Source organism: Lissotriton helveticus, chromosome 3_2 (assembly GCF_964261635.1).
Source record: "Lissotriton helveticus chromosome 3_2, aLisHel1.1, whole genome shotgun sequence".
NCBI classification, from domain to species: domain Eukaryota; kingdom Metazoa; phylum Chordata; class Amphibia; order Caudata; family Salamandridae; genus Lissotriton; species Lissotriton helveticus.
In genome coordinates, this window is record NC_136062.1 from 367,803,031 (window position 1) to 367,821,257 (window position 18,227).

The following is an 18,227-nucleotide window of genomic DNA, read 5'->3' on the forward strand; positions in this document are numbered from 1 at the left end:
CTAGAAAGCTGCCTTAGGTCTGTAAGCTTGCTGTCAATCAAGTGCTAGCGCAGCTCTGGGAAACAACAATTGGACAGTGTTCCCATGCAAATCAAATTGTAGAGCCCCTGATAATCTGTTACCTCACTAACCTTCACCCAACCATCCAGTGCTCTGCCGTAGAAATCAACATACTTTGTGAACCAAGTTTAGTACTATCCCTAAACTTAACCCTGTAACTCTCTGGGGTGAAACCATACATACTGACCAGGGCATCCTTCATTTCGGGTTACTACATCTGATTTTCTATCGGTAAGGCCAAAAAGGTGTCCCTCCCTTCTACAGTAAAGCTGTTACACAGACCTGCTCTCAGGGACCCTGTGTGCCCTTAAAGCTACAACAAAGTCCATAAACTACTGATCAATGTCATTCCCCACAACAAAATCCTTCCCTAGACTCTGGCATATGTATCTTTCCCTCTGAGTACACTGAAGAAACAATGACCATCTGTGGTGGACTTGGACTTCAAACCCAGTCCCTTTACATTCTATTTCTGATTCAAGACCATCTTGTTCTCTTCTATTTTGAGCCTTGCCAGTTCCAACTGGAGCTACTCCTGATGCCGCATTTTGAGCCTTTCTAGCTCCATATCATGCCTCCTGGCTTCACGCCTGTCCTCCAGCTCCTCTAGGGACAGACCTTTAGATGACACACTGCTACTTGCCTGAAGGGCACCTTCCCTCCAGGGAGATCATGGACATCAGTCATCCTCAAGCAGGTTTTGGTCCTCAATCTCCTCAACCGGATTCTCAGGGTGCCCACTGGCATTTCTGGCAGCAACCCATGCCCTTGGCACCTTTTGTACCTCCTCCTTTAAGGTGAGGCCTTTGAACTGGATCTTGCAGTCCCTGCATATTTGCTTAAGTTGCTGCACATTACAGGACTTCAACCTGTCCTCACAAATTAAATCTGCAGGGACAACTGATGAAACTCTAGACTGAGACATGCTTGGAGTAGAAACCTTAAAAAGTATCCAAACAAGAAGAAAAAACAAAACAGTTTGTGGTTGTGTAATGGTCTGCAATCTGGTAGTAGTGTACACCATTCATTGTATGTGAAGTACAAACACAATTCCTATCCTCACCGCTGACCACCTGTCTTAGAAATGGGGTCTCTAGTTGGCATTCGGGAAGCACCCTGTTCAAGTAGGGACCCTCGCTCTAGTCAGAGTAAGTTGGTTACACGGCTAAGAAAACCCCTGCTCACCCCATTGGTAGCTTGGCACGAGCAGTCAGCCTTATCTCAGAGGCAATGTGTAAAGCAATTATATATAAACACATAGTATCATGGTGGAAACACTACAAAAGGGCACCACACCAGTTTAGAACAATAACCAATATTTATTGAATAAAACAAGACCAAAATGGAAAAAATCCAACATACACAAGCAAAGATATCAGTCATAGGTTCAAAATAGTTTAGTCCATAGGAAATGTTGGATGCATCACTTTTATCAAAGACGAAAACAGTCACAAGGGAAATCAGTTGACGGAAAAATGACCCAACGATTCCTTACTCCCAGAGGAGGTGAGGCATTAATTCCTTACTGCCTGAGACAGTGATGTGGCAATTCCTTACTGTAGTGCAGGGGAGGTGATGCTGCGATTCCTTACTGTCAGGAGAGGTGATGCGTCGATTCCTTACTGTCAGGCAAGGTGATGTGTTGATTCTTTACTGCAAGGGGAGGTGATGTGTCGCTCTCCGGACATGCGGCCTCCGTTCTTACTGCTGGGCCATGTCGATGAAGAACTTGGCACAGGTGCGACGCATCATAATTCCGGATGCGCTGGGTCAAAGCGGCAGTGGCAAAATAGACCCTGCGTCGAATTTGCAGCCACGTGGTAGGTGATGAGCTGCATTCTTCAGCCGCTATGCAGGGCCTGTGTCGGATTCGGAGCCGGTGCCACGAACGTCAGAGACACGGTGCTCAAGTCACGGGTTGCAGCGATCTTCTGCCGCACGGCAGGTGCTTCGGTCACACTGCGGCGATGTGTTCGTTTTTCAGCCGCACGGCTTTGCGGCTTCAGGAAAAACAGGCGTTGTAGGTCGATGAGTAGATTTTCTCAGTCCTTTGCAGCAAAACCACCTCCAAGTGCCCAGAACTGTAGTTGGCACCACTCGGCAGGTCAGAACTCCAAGCAGAGAAGTTATGCGGCTGCAGAATAAATCTTTGATGCATTGCTGCGAAGGTTTCAGATTGCTAGGTGTGACTTTTTCATAATTTCAGTGTAGTAATGACTGACATTTCAACCACTATAAGTGACACTTTCTGGCTAACAAAATCAAGCAATGAAGAAAATGGTAACATTTAAATATCAAAATTACACTCATATGAGCAAAGAGAAACTCTAAGATTAACTTCAAACTGCTCCAAAGTACCATAAATGGAAGGGCACTAACCGGAGACAAACTGCGTGACTGCAGTTCTCGGTAACAGAGGGAAGGCAGGCACTGCAGCTGCACAGATCTCATTGATCTAATCATTCATGACTGTGTGCTTGCCTAAAAAGCAAGTATTATAGCATAGCGTAATAAGTGCAGCAAGGAGGATATACTGTCACTCAGACTCACAGCAGGCTGGATCACATCAATGTCCATGAAAGTCTGCTCCACTCGAGAAACATTCATTACAACGCAGTCATTACAACAACCTACCTTTACAATGCAACTGTTACAACGCAACTGCCATTACAATCAATTCCATTACAACGTATGTCACTACAACGCATGCCATTACAACGCATGAGCTTACAACACATTATAAGGTAAGTAATGAAGATTGTTTTAGTTTTAGGGTGGGTATGGGTTTTAGGGTACATGGGAATAGTAATTTTTACCCCTACACTATCCAACACTTTCCCTACTGTTGCACTCACAGGAGTGGGAATAGTCATTTTTACCCCTACACTATCCAACATTTACCCTACTGTTGCACTCACTGGAGAGGGAATAGTAATTTTTACCCCTACACTATCCAACACTTACCCTACTGTTGCCCTAAAAGTATTATGCGCTGTAACAGTATGCGTAGTAATGGTATGCATTGTAATGGCATGCATTGTAATGGTAGTTTTTAAAAATGCATTGTAATGGCATGCGTTGTAAAATCATGCAATGTAATGGTAGTTGTGATGTAAAGACTGTGCTGTAAAAGCATGCGTTGTAATTGCATGTGTTGTAACGTCATATATGCCTCCACTCAACTGGGATGGACACCAGGCAGGTGTAAGCTAGTGCTAGCACCACTAACTAAAGATATAGGTTTCCTACATTTAGTGTCACTGCACTTAAAACCTATAAGCCACCCCATAAAAGGGCCTATCAATCCTGAAGGCAGGGTGCTTGGATCTAAGTGTGAGGGTGCCCCTGCATGAGCAGGACACCCCTACAGCCTACGGAGTCCATAAGTGAAGCAGCCATGCACTATATAGATGACCATATTGAAATTGGCTGCAACGAATCCTATCATGTTTGGTATCAAACATGTTGGAATCATACCTCCCAACCCATAAATGGCGTGGGAGGTATGATTCCAAGCACTGGAAGAGCCCCTGGTTAGGCTCTCAGTGTTCCGGGTGCCAGCCTTCTAGACCCATACTGCACATAATGGTTGCTGCCAACCAGAGACACAATACTGCCCTCCTGCTGCTGAGTCAAGCTCGAACGGGGAAGGCAGAACAATAGGTATCCTGTCAAAGGGAGGTAGACATGATTTAGTGTATTGGGACCGGGTGGGTACGCTTGCCAGCACCACTAAGTCTGCCTGAGGGGCACATTTGGTGTCCCCTTGCATAGTCCAGTTCAAACCAGTTCTGCAGGAACCAACGGCTGTTGGTTCCTGCTCTGGCGCGAAACTGGACAAAGGACATGTGATTAACCTCCCCCCTGTCCAGACCCTAGGAGGGGCCCCTGAATCATCCCAGCCCTTTCCTTAGGGTACTAAAGGGCTTACCTGTGGGTGGGGTCCTAGATTTGTCGTGGGACAAGATTCAGATCATTTGAAAAAACAAAGGTCCTGAGCAAATTAAGTGATATAAACAATTGTAATATAGAACACAATAGGTACTATATAGTTCTCCTGTCCAGCCAGACCAGGAATTTATTTTAATTGGAATAACACAATAAAATTGAAATGAAGACATCAATTACTGAAAGTAGGGCACAGACCTGTACCGTACTAATGGAAACGACACAGTAGTAGAAAAAGAAATACAGGAAAAGAGTTTCACAGGCAAAGAAAGTGAGCAACCTGGACACTTTTTAAATCAGTGTAGGTAGTGTTCTCCAGAGTAGAACATACACAAAAATACACAGTGGTTACATGTATGTCCACTTAAAAAGTCGACGTTGCGATCCATTGCTCTAATTAGGAAGGATCATTATCAGGACTAGAAACAAGATTATTTTGCCTGGTATGAACAGTATGCCTGTTTAGAGAAAGTACAGGGAAAGAAAAAGAACAATAAAGTTTTTAAGAAGGCCAGAATTTGAAAAGTCAGCATTTTAAACGGTCTGTACACATTTACATTACTCGGAACCGCAGTGAGCCTGTTGGTGTTATGCCTCTTTAGAGGGCATGTGCACAGGTGAGTCAAACCGTGCAATCTGCATAGAACCATAAATTGACAACACATTGTAAAACCACACTGTGAAATGAGTGGCGATCGGATTAAACCGTGTGAGCGACGTGAGTGCGAGTCGCGGTGTTTATTTCTAGCGAGAATTATTATTTCGTCAAGTGTGTTCCGTCTCGGGCCGGGCGCATATGTCCATGCATTGAAGTGAGCTACGAACAAATATTGTACACATAGTTCTATAGCAAGGCCAGTAAAGGGCTGACAGGGTTGATGCGAGGTGGTATCGAGATTTCCTAAAGGACTGTAAGGTTTACCTCGGGTGGGAGGGTACGCAATGCTGAGGGTAGCACGCTGAGCAAAAACCTCTTGCGATTGCTCAGGCTATAAGTTTCAAATTACTGTATACAGGCTTGCGCTGTGGGGGCAAAATTGAGGGATATTTAGCTCAGTAGGGACAGAACATGCATTGGTCGCCGACGGAGCTGATGCCGGAGGACCTACCAAGAATTTAGGCGGTCAACAGCGTATTGAGGTATTGAGAAGGCGCTTCGGTATAGGGTTACACGTTGCTTCATGCGGTCTTAATTTGATAGAAGATACGCTTTGATGATGAGAGAAACAGGGTTACAAAAACCGGAACCGGAGATCCGTAGATAGGTAGGGGGCGGGAGGCCATGAGGGAAATTTAACTTACCGAAGTTCTGAGCAATGTCAGGGTCTACGGACAATGAGAGCACTGGTACGCCGATGTGCTCTTGCCGCCCGGTTAGCCTGAGAATCGAAGCGCAGCCGTATTGTTAAGCCCTAGGATCAGCAGTCAGGTGATCGTGAGCCTGGGTCATGTGCCTATGGAGTGTGTGAGGCATAACCGAATGAGCATGCAATCGTGGTGGCCATCTTGGAATGGGGAGTGATGGATGGGAATTGGGACGTGAATGAATAGAAAAGTGCGTTAAAAACGGCGTAAGTGAAAGGCAACCATTAGTGACATTCAATTAAAACCTAATGGAGTATAAACAGATTGAGAGCTTTTTTCACAATCACATTTTTGGGGGCAATGCGGCAGTAAGTGAAATGTACAGTATATATTGTCCAGCTAGAGAACAGTTCTAGGTCATTTGACCAAGGTACAGAGTCCATTTTATGCGGTCAAGTTCATTTGTGGGTTTCAGACTAAAGCAAGGTAGTCCAGTCCTCAGTCCTGTTCAAGCCAGTCCATATGGTATCAAATTGGATTATGCTCTTAAGTTCCTCGCGGTACAAGTGTTGAGCTAGGTTGCCACCCCTTTGTGGCAATTTAACAACCTTCAGGATTGTCCATCGAATATCATCCTCGGTATGGTTCTTTTCTGAGAAATGTTCGACCAATGGTGCATTGGGAGTCCTGCACCTAATGCGACTCCTATGTTGACAAATACGGGTCTTGGCTTTCTGAGTTGTCTGTCCCACATACATTTTAGGGCAAGGGCACAGTATCGTGTAAACAACATTATTAGAATTACAATTAGAAAAAGATTTCAATTCAACAGTGACACCATTGTGACTGAAATTGCGTGCCTCAATTGTATATCCACAAACATTACATCCGCCACATTTTACATGTCCCAGCAGTGGTGGAAAACCCCAATTTGATTAAATGGTTGATCTAGGTGCAGGGGCAGGTAGGGCCGCTCTAACTAGATGGTCTTTAAGGTTCTTACTTTTGCGGAAAGCAAAAAGAGGTCTCTCTAGATTAACGGGGCCAGCATTAATCGTGGGCCAATGCTTGAGGATAGATTTTCTGATTTTATGCGACACATGCGAAAAAGTTGTGACACAGGCTATCCTCTCTGATTTGTCACGTACTTTTGGTGTTAGTAAAACCTCTCTTGGGCAATACCATGCCCTTTTGGATGCAGTCTTAACTAGCCTTCTCGGGTAGCCATGGTGTTTCAGCTTGTTGGATAAAATATTGGCCTTCCTAAAGTAATCTGTTTTGCATGAGCAGTTGCGTCTTATCCGCAAAAACTGTGAATAAGGCAGAGAGTCTTTTAGTGCCCTAGGGTGGTTACTGTCATAGCTGAGGAGAGTGTTCCACTCCGTCAGCTTTCTAAATAGGCGTGTGAGTAATTCACCTTCCTTGTTGTAGATTGTAAGGTCCAGGAACGCAATTTGTGCTTTATCATGCACGAGTGTGAATTTAAGATCAGCGCAATTATTGTTCAGCCAATGCATGAACTGGTGTAGCGTACTGATGTCAAGATTCCATATAAGGAAAATATCATCGATGTAGCAACGCCACAACCCAATCCCTGAGCGGAAAGGGTTATTATCTGACAAGATAGATCCAGTTTCAAGTTCGTCCGTAAAGAGAATTGCCAGGTTGGGGGCAAAAATTGCCCCCATGGAAGTACCCCTGATCTGTTGATAATAAACATTATCAAAGGTGAAGAAATTCCTAGTCAGGCATAACTCAAGAAGTTGGAGAATGTAGAGAGTTGGTATTTTTTGTGGACGTGGGCGAGAATCAAGTCTTTTCTGGATGACTAGTAGAGCCGCTGTCTGAGGGATGTTCGTATACAACGACTCTACATCCATTGTGCATAATGTATTGACTGACTGATGGAGCGAAGGGACAGTGTTCAACTAGGTTTACCATGGACATACTGTCCTTTACATAGCAGATGGTTCCTGGCATGAATTCTTTAATAAAGAAATCGACAAAGGCACCCAAAGGCTCTAGGACTGACCCGCAGGCAGAGACAATTGGTCTGCGAGGGGGATTGTCAATGTATTAGAGCAATGGATCGAAACGTTGACTTTTTTAAGTGGACATACATGTAACCAATGTGTATTTTTGTGTATGTTCTACTCTGGAGAACACTACCTACACTGATTTAAAAAGTGTCCAGGTTGCTCACTTTCTTTGCCTGTGAAACTCTTTTCCTGTATTTCTTTTTCGACCACTGTGTCGTTTCCATTAGTACGGTACAGGACTGTGCCCTACTTTCAGTAATTGATGTCTTTATATTCAATTTTATTGTGTTATTCCAATTAAAATAAATTCCTGGTCCGGCTGGACAGGAGAACTATATAGAACCTATTGTGTTCTATATTACAATTGTTTATATCACTTAATTTGCTCAGGACCTTTGTTTATTCAAATGACTTATACCCTTGGTCCTTAGCTACCTTTTGGGTCCCCCTTGTTTTCTTAAAAAAAAAGATTCAGATCAGACACCCCTTCTCCTTCTACCATCTGGGCACATTAGACTCCGTTTGGGCTCGACTTCCTCCCACTTTCAGTCTGCTGCATCGTCTGTGCCTGTCCACTCTATAGGAACCTTGCAAGGCCTGTGGACAACAAAGACACCTGAAGGAATCTCCCTTGAAGTGAGAGTCACTTCGCTGCATTCGCAGGCACCACCACTAAGTCAACCGGTCTGCTGATCCTGATCTCCTCCGGACTCCGAAATGTTTTGCAACACAGGTTGTGGTTTTCCGCAGTTCTCGTGGCCTGCCCTGCCCTCTAGCCAAGTTTGAGGCCAGTATCCCTCGTGGGGGCTGCGATAACCGAACCCCTATGCACCGCATCAACTTGCAGTTGCAAAGGCTTATTGGCTTCCTTCCACCAAGATCTTTGGGCTCCAAGAAGCCCCATCCTCAAGCATCTCCAGTGAGCAAAGTCTTCATCCACATCGCATGGTTTGCACCATGGCCTGCTTCTTTTGGTGAGCTGTTCGATGTCCTCTTGCGACTCCAGTGCCTCCAGACTGTGGGTTCTGTTGAGGGTCATCTTTGCTTCATTAGGCTCCCCTGACTGCTCTGACCTACCCTTACTCCCCTGCTTGTGGTGAGACCCCTGGACCTTGCTGGCCCCTACATTGCACCTTCTTCGACTTCTGCATGGGTTGCCTTTGCCAAGGCTTATTGATGCTTTCGCCGGACACTGACCCCACAGCACTCGAGATTTGACGCGGGGCAGCTTGTGCATGGCTCCTGGTCTTCCTCAGCATTATCTGGTCCTCACAGCTGTAGAGGCAAGGTCATCATCATCTCTCCTGCAACACCCGACATTAGGGGGTATTCGTCTTCCAAGTCTCCTGATCAATTCTGAGGGACAGAAACTCTGTCCCCTCTGCTTGCAGGTACTTCTCATCTAGAATCTACCTTCGGATTTCACCAGACATTTTCTCCCTCATCAACAGCGGCACTTTCCTGAAGTCCTCCATTGGGTTTGACTGTGGTTTCCGACACCACTTCACACCTATGCACCCGGCTTCCCTTGTGTAGGTAACGTGGGTACCAGGGCTTCCACGGGTGTAGTGGCTCTCTGACCTTCCACTGGGTTTCTTCAGAGTCCACTGAGCAGGGTCCTTAATCTTTAAAAATCCAACAGCGACTTACACATAGACTTGTACAGAGCACGCGGTGTAGAAGTAGACCTCAGCAGTGCTAGGGGAACGTCCTTCTCTGCACACAAGTCCTCAGACCAGAAAATAAATGTTGGCAAGGAAACTGAAATAGTAAAGAGATATTTTATTAAACCACATGAGGTGGAACTACATTCGCACAACACCCTTCGGCAGTTTCTGCAGTAGCACAAGGAGTAGAAGAACCATGGGTCTTTTATACCCACACAGGAGCACAAAAGAAGGAGGTACAAGCACACATATTTAGAGTTATTTACATAAATGGTCATACAGAGAATGCACAGTCAACAGTAAAGGAGGAGCCAACAGTTGCTGAACTTTGGTAAAGACAACCTGACAGTGACAAACCTAAGCAGGTGCATGGGCAGCTACAGACTCTTCTGAGCATGTGCAGAGTAGCAGAGGCTAAGTTTAGCCAGTTCTTGAGCACAGCACAAGGGCAAGCAACAGTGAAGAAGGAAAAACACATGGCGAGCACATGGTCAGTCAAGATGGCTGCCAAAAACAAGATGGCTTCAGCTGAATGCTAACAGTGTTCTCTGCCAAATTTCCACAGACGACCCTTTTAGCATTAGCTGAAGACATCTATAATCTAGAAGAGTCTAGGCATACATATTGTATGTCGATTCTCATCATTTCATCAATCTCTTTATCTAGTACACGCTAGGCATTCATTTGCTTAACATCACGTCTGGTAGGTGTACAAGCAGTGATACAGATGGAGCAAAGCATTGAACCACATTGTATACATAGGCAGCATATCAGTAGAATTGCAAGTAAAATACATAGCACTGTCAATAGTTTCCAGCCCCAAGTAGAGATCAATGTCCAAAACCAGCCTGCAAAGTCCATGTGCCAGTATCTGGGCGAATCTCAGCAGCTATTTTGTGTAGCTGGGATATTGCATCAAAAACTGAAGGGGCATGATCTTGAATGTACACGCAACAACTATTCCGATAATTCGACATGCACCACATCGATCAGCCAGAACCACGTCCAGGACCATACGGTTTTGGAGCACCACAATCCTCGCAATCTGTAGTTCCTCTGTGATGATTCCAAATGCCATAGCTGTCTGGTTGGTTACAGCTTCCAAGACACGAGTCAAACGTCTTATTTTCCTACTGTTCAAAGCAGCACCAACAAAGAAGAACAGCCCCAAATTAAAATCAACATATTGATGCAGTGTGGTGTCAGTCTGATCCACCTCATCATTACTTATGGTTCTTTTGTATCTGTCCTTGTTATATGATGCAAGTGCCAAAAATACGGGTGGCAATAAAAAGGACACATAGCAGATTCCAGACCATCCAACAGGTAAATGGTAGTATCCCTTATTTCCGCAAATAAAATACGTGTTATGTGAAGACGTGAAGCTGCTGTTGGGGATGCTAGAAATGTTCAAAATCAAGGTACATTCGCTTCTTCCGACTGGAATTTCCCCAACACTACTCACACATAAATCTGCACAGGCTCTAGTGACAGCTATAACAGTAGGTCCATTACCCTTTGCAGTTCGAGTATTTGGATAAACATGTGTAGTAGAAGCATTTCCTTGTCTGTACTCCTCCATCTCCCATATAGTCCCTTTAGCTTGCTTAGCACCTTCTTCATCAGGATAACATGTTTTATTAAGATAGTAGTTTTATCTCTCTACACCCATATCAGTAATATTAGCCACTTGAGAAGCCAATAACAGTGCAAACCAGGCTTGACAAGAACCGTTATGAGAGAAGGGAAGAGGCATGAAAGGTGTTCCTCCATTTTTCTGATGAGCTGGCATCATTCCACGCACCCAACAGTCAGTAATGTTCGCAGCATTGTGCATGTTGTGCAACATCTGGATGAACGTGTTGTTCAGATAAGACTGTCTATGCTTCTGCTCATGATAAGGGAGAGTAAAAAAATAGTGTTCAATGGGTGCTGGAGTAGTGGCAGTCAGTATTGGTCGAGCAGGAGCCACTTCCTCTACAACCCAAGTTGTCACTGCCATAGTGATCACAGTAACAGTAAACCAACAATACATATAATCCTCTTGTCGCAAATCCTCGCAGCAGTTGTTGTTTTCTCCATAGGCACATTCACCTCTTTGTTGAAGAAACAAAACCGTTTGAGCTCTAAAGTCCTGGGCAGCCGTTGGTTTCTTCACTGAGGGCTGAGACAGGTGTCACTAAGCAAAAGGATACCCCCCTCACCACATCAGTCTATCACAAACCCAGGATGGTTGCTCAACCAGTCTCTTTCAGGGATGCAGTTTCTCTCTGGGGTCTTAGTTGGTATCTGGATGCACCAGGAATCGTGTTGTCCGGGAAGACTTCCTCAGGTTTTTCAGGTGATATGGCTTGGCCTCTCTCTGTGTTCAGGATGTATCGATAGTTGATCAGGGCAGCAGGTTCCACCAGGGTAGACGGCACCTTCTTGCAGTGGGTAGAATGCACCCAGTTCTTCCTGTTCGTCACTCAGACTGCAGTACTCGTCGCTAGGAGGACTAGCTCTGGGCCGCGTCACCTAGGTTCCAAGCTGCTCGATCTCTGGAAATATCAGATCATCACCTGATCTCCAGGCCGTAGTATGTAGCCTGCACCTTCCGACCTGTCAGGAAGAGCTTCTCGAACCTGTTGATGAATAGAAATCAAGCTGTCAGTCAACTGTGATAGGTAGTCACTCATCAAGACACAAGGTACATCATGTATAGCGCATGCCTTAGGAATTCCCCAAATATTCATAGGCCTTCCAAATACCACCTCATACGGTGTAAGGTTGGATCGTGAATATGGCACTGATCTAATAGACAACAATGCCAAGGGTAGTGCGTCAGGCCATTTCAAGGATGTGGAAGCCTGAATCTTAGCTAGCTTAAGCTTGAGGGTAGCATTGAATCTCTCCACTGGCCCTGCTAATTGTGGGTAAAAGGAGCATGAAATTTCTGTTTAATCCCTATTAACTTCAGGACGTACTCAACAACTTGCCCAATAACATGTGGTCCATTATCACTCCACAAATGTTTGCAAACACCAAATCTGGGGCAGATTTCCTCAAAAAGCACCTTTGCTGTAGTAAGAGCTGTATTATCTTTCGTAGGGTATGCCTCTATCCACTTACTGAAGGCACATACCACCACTAGAACATATTTCAGATTATTACAGTGTACAAGCTGGATGTAATCCATTTGCAAAACTTCAAAAGGTGCAGTTGGTGTGGCAAACCCTCCTGTAGGAGTTCATGTACCTTTTCCAGGATTGTACTGAAGACAAATTAAGCAGGACTACACTATCTTTTTAGCCCTGCCGGCAATCTCTGGTGCTCCCAAACTTGGATGAGCAATTTCATTATTGAGGAGGCTCCAACATGTGCCGGCCCATGTGCCATATGTATCATAGAATGTAAGTAGGCTGTGGGCTATCGCCACTTAGTCATATCTTTATTTCTCCAACATCATCATCCAATGTACCCTCTGTAGACCATTGCTCAAGTTCTTCTGTAGAGACAGATCTTTGCATGTGTAGCACTTCCTGCCTGGTATCATGCCAACGTTCAGCCTGTGACTTCACTATATACATAGATGTGGTGCTTCGCTGCATTGCTGTCTCACGGGCTGTGTGATCTGCGAAGGCAGTACATTGTCTTATTTAGTCATTCACTTTCTTGTGTGCGCTACACTTAACAATTTGTATTTTCTTCTGGTATGTCAAAGCAGTCAGAAGATTGTATACCAATTCTCCATGCATTATTTGCATCCCATGGGATGTAAGAAATCCTCTTTCCTTTCAGAGTAACCCAAAATCGTGAGCCACTCCAACAGCATAGCGGCAATCAGTATAGATGTTCACAGACAAGTCAGTACTAAGTTCACACGCTCTTTTTAGGGCTATTAGCTCAGCTGCCTGAGCTGACTTCTGTGGAATACGACGAGCTGTCTCAATGTCAGGGTCTAAATACTTATTGCTGTCTGAACCACATAGGAGCAGAATGACGGTAGATACCAATACCCTTCTCAGAACCAACCCTGCTAGGTCTTTTATTATTCCATTGCAGGTAAGTTCTAAGGGGGGAAAGGGGTTGGGACAGAGAGGAGATTGCTCCAATATTCTGCCTGTTCAGCTACGTCTTTTTCTTCTTATTACCACACTGCAACATTAACATGTAAAAACTTATATTTACTGTGACTTTTAACTTACTGTTTTTTCGATGGTATATAAATAACTTACCTTACCGGAATGTTTACTGAAGCTTACTTCTCTTCTACTTCTCATGTATTGTTTGCTAGGTTGTATGAGAAGTCTTCACTCAAATCTCTTTTCTTTTCGTTCTCAGGTACAATCTGCACTTGTTAGAACTGGTGGTCTCTAGTTGGCAGAGGTAGGTATCACTGTCCAAATAGGGACCCTTGCTTCTAGTCAGGGTAAGGAGGAAACCCTCTGAGATAACCCCTGCTCACCCTCTAGGTAGCTTGGCACGAACGGTCAAGGTTAATCAGAAGGCAATGTGTAAAGTATTTGTACCAACACTCACAGTAACACAGTGAAAACACCACAAACTGACTCCACAACAGTTTAGAAAAATAAAGGTATTTAATGTAAACTACACAAGACCAAAACGACAAAAATCCAACATACACAGTGCAAGAATATGGTTGCAAAAGAGTTCTTATGGTTGCGATAAAAATAATCCACAGTTGCGTGAAAAGTTCACAGTTGGGTCACGTTTAGCCAACAGTACCTTTAGATGAGACAAAGTTCCAAAAGCAGAAGCTGGTGCGGTGGAAAACAAGCATTGCGTTGCTCATGAGAACATGGGGAGGTGTTTGCGACAGCCCCGCTGCAGCAGCGGGCGTGTAGCGACGAATCCGTTCTGTATGGGGAGGAAGACCACTTGTATGGATTCCGGTGCGTAGGTTCCGTATGTAGTTTGTTCTCGCAAAGGCACGATGCGCCGATCTCATAGGGGCAGCAATGATCTCCGGGGCGACGAAGCGCGATCCAGCGGCGATCTCTCTCTCACAGCTCCTCGATGCGAAAGCTCTGCGACGATGTTCGCAGCGACGTCATGCGGTACGCAAGCAAGCGGTGCGGCGATCTCACCCTGCGACGACAGGCTCTGCGACGACACTCGCAGCGATGATAGTCTTCCCGCACTGGTCTGGTGCGTCCCGTAAACAAAGGATGCGATGGCTCTGGCAGCGGCAACAGGCGCTGCGACGATCTCAGCCTTCGTAGCGGCGGGAATTTCCTCGCACTGTCGGGGATGCACTCCGCAGCGAGCGATGCGATAACTTTTCTGTAGCAAAGTCTTTAAAGCTTGGTTTCTAGCTTCCCAACACAGGTACAACTTCCAGAGGCACCACGCATGGGCCAAGTACTCCAGGAAGGACAGAGCTCTCTCAGTAGAGCTCAGGGAAGCTGGGGTGAAGTCCTTTTGTTCCTGGGACTTCAAAACAGGGAGCCAGCTCTTCTCAGGCCCTTAGAGATTCCTTCAAGCAAGGGGACACAGCACAAAGCAAAGTCCTTCCCCTCTCCTTGGCAGCAAAGCAACATCAGGGCAATCCAGCATAGCAACAGCTGGACAATCTTCCTTCTTCAGTTTCAGCTTTCTCCTTGGCAGAGGTTCCTTCTTGATTCCAGGATGATCTAATTTTCTGTAGTCAGGGGTCCTGTACTTATACCACTAAGAGTCTTTGTTCTCTTTATGCAAGTGTGCCTTGAGCCCGGTCTGAACCCGTTCTGGGTGTTCCTTGAGCACTTTGTTTTCCGGGCTTTTCCTTTCCTTTCAGAGTGAGGGGCAGGGTCGTCAGCCACCCAGCAGGAGGTAGAGTCAGCATTGTGGAAGGCAGGCACAGCCCTATTCAGGCCAAGGTGCTATCTCCTCCCACCACTCAAGTTGCAAATACAGTCATTCAGCCTAGGGCTGACTCAGCCAGCCTCCTGGGGAATTCGCAGCCCCTGTTACTCTCAAACCAGACAGTCAATACACAAACAGGACAAGGCACACAGAAAGAGCAGACAAGAGAACAGCAACTTTCTAAAAGTGTTGTTCTCAAACACAAGATTAAAAAACAACCTTTCCTAAAAGGTGTCTTATTAAATTCTCAGCTCAGGGATACTAGACCATCATGTCCTATCTTGTTCCTATGGGACGATATGCTGGTAGCCACTGTAGCCATCATCCCCCATGATAGCCTATGGAGCAAGATAGCCTTGCAGCAGTGAAAAACGAAAATGGCTGTAATTCACTACCAGAGCATGTCACCTGCACATGTACATGCTCTACCTTTCACATGCACTGCACCCTGCCCATAGGGGTGACCAATGTGCACAAAAAGGGAAGGGTTAGGCCTGCTCAGTGGGGACACTGACCAGGAGGACATGGCAGTTCACAGACTGCACACAGGCACTGCGGTGGCAGGCCTGAGACACCATTTTGGGGCTACTCCTGTGGGTGGCACAGGCAGTGCTGCAGGCCCACTAGTAGCATTTGTCATTACCAGCCCTGGCACACCCAGTGTACTTTACTAGGGACTTCTTGGTCATACAAATATGCCAATCATGTATATCCAATCTTAATAACAATTTAAACAGGGAGCCCTTACACTCTGACACTGATCAGTCCAAAGCATCTAAACCAGCAAAAATGAAATCCAGCACAGCATCACAAATACAGGAGGTAGAGGCCAAAAAGACAGGGGAAACCACGCCAAAGATGCCAGTCTAACAGTACTTGATCATGCTATTCCTTAATGTAAGAAAGATAAGGTAAGTATTTATTTCTGTATTCCTAATTTACATATTATTTGGGTTCCTCCTTCTTTCTATTAGCTCACTGTTAAGAGACTGGGGTGTGCCTTGAACTGGGGTTTCTGGAGTAGGATGACTGGTTTTCTGTCTTCAATTAGTCTGCTTCAGAACTTAGGTTAAATGTTAAAAGGAAGTGTTCCTTTTTTTTCAGGCCTTTAGTTTTAATGTTTGCTGGAACCACAATTTATTCTGCCCCTGGGTTTCAATGTTTGCTGAAGAGCTAATTTATTCTGGCCATAGAACATTACTGGAGTACTTTAACTGGGCCTTCACTTATTTATCTTCAAACTTAACACATGGCAAAAGAAAGAAATATGCCGGGCTTTTGACCCTGACTTCACCTTTTAATTAATTCTCTGAAGAGTGAACAAGTTTCAGTCCAAGAAGATGGTCTGACAGATTCTGGAACAGCTGAATAAGACAGCTGATTCAAAAAGCATTTTATTTAATCTTCTCAGCTAAGGAAAGAAATTACTGAAAGGTAGTTCCAGTTTTCAAAGGAAAGAAAATATATTTTGACTTTGTTTCCTTTTTAAAAAGAAATTTACCTCTGACACAATAGCCATTTCTCACGGAATATTTTATATTAGCTACATAGTTTAACACTAACCCGATTAGTGAGGGAAAGTAGTTCCGACAAAGCTAACCCCGATTTTATCACAACTACCCTAACTGACTTCCACGACGCTGGGAAAACAGGTGCTCTACCAATTATTTCTTCAGTATAGTGCACAGTGGAATGGTGAAGCACACTTCACCAGGTGTTCTGAAGCCAAAAAGACTAGACTGCTAACAGTGGTGTGCTGTTGCAGTATGTGCATGTTGGCAGCCATTTTGGAGTTCCATTGGTGCCAACAAGTACTCCAGCTTGAGGGATTAACTGACTTTTGATAATTTAGTAGGGGGAGATGGTAGCCAGTGTTGCATTAAAAGGAGGAAACCTCTCGTGAGTCCTGACACTCAACTACCGTCTGAAGTTTTGTGATTACATATGCAGCAGATGTTGTGCCATCTATTAATTTCAAACAGGACCCATCAACCCACAGTTCTCCATCAACATTTGAGAGGGGTGTATCTTGCAAGTCGACACAACCCTTTGTCTGTTCCTCAGTAAGGAATATACAATCATGGGGTTCTTGTGACTGGGACTGAGTCGCTGGATATGGCAACAGAGTAGCCGGATTCAAAGAGGAACATCTTTTCAGAGTGATGTGAAGAGGCAAAAGTGTCAATTCATATCCTGTCAAACGAGCACTAATTAAATGCTGTGCTTTGGTTTGGAGTACTAACACAAGCAATCTATGTGACAGGCTATCCCTTCACTCTGACGTATGGACACAGCTGCCGCTGCCACAGCACGGAAACACCCAGGCAACGCATGAGCAACTGGATCAAGGACAGCTGAAAAACATGCACAAGGACTCTGCTTATCACCATGTGTCTGTACTAAAACTGACAGCGCACAACCATCCCCCTCTGGTGTACATAGTGTGTGATAGCCTTAGTGTAGTCTGGGGTGCCTAATACTGGTGCAGAACAGAGAGCTTGTCGCAACTGTTGAAAAGCATTCTGGCATTCAGGCGTCCATGGAAGGGGCATTGGAGTGTCTTTAGTCAGAAGAGCTAACATAGGTTTAACAATGTGTGAGAAGCTTGGTATCCATTGCCTACAAAAGGAAGTAAAACCAATAAATCCACAAAGTGCAGGACACTGGCATGTCTAAAATATCTTGAATGCGGTCTGGTGTAAGTGCATGTCCCTCCTTAGACAGCAGGTGACCTAAATAGGTAACCTTCTGTCTACAATACTGCAATTTCTTCCGCAAAGCTTTGTGATGGTGTGATGCAAGAAATGAAAGCAATGACAGTGTTCCTTCTTCACGCTGTTCAGGGGTATCAGCTGCCAACAAGATGTCATCAACATATTGGATGAGAGCCACGCCAGTCGGCACAGAGAAAGAATCAAGCTGTCTTTTTAACGCTTTGCTGTAAATACTAGGACTCTCTGTATACCCTTGGTGAACTCTACAGAATCTAAAGGATTGATTATTCAAAGTGAAGCCGAACAAATATCGGGTGTCAGGATGAATAGGGATTGAGTAGAAACATTCTACAAATCAATCACAGTGAATGTAGTAGCAGTTGGAGGAACAAAAGTAAGGAGTGTCGTGATTTCAGAGACTACCGGGTATTGGGTCACCACAATCTTGTTAAACTCTCGCTAATCAATAATAAACCTGTAGATTTTAGTAAGCATGGGCTGAAAATCCGTTCCGCTTGCAGAATTTGCGAATTTTTGACAATTTCGCGGTCCGTGAATCGTGCGAAATTGTCAAAGAATTCGCAATTCGCAGGCTGGCATATTTTTTTTGCTTGGTCGCGATTCAAAAATACAATCTCGCGTGCACG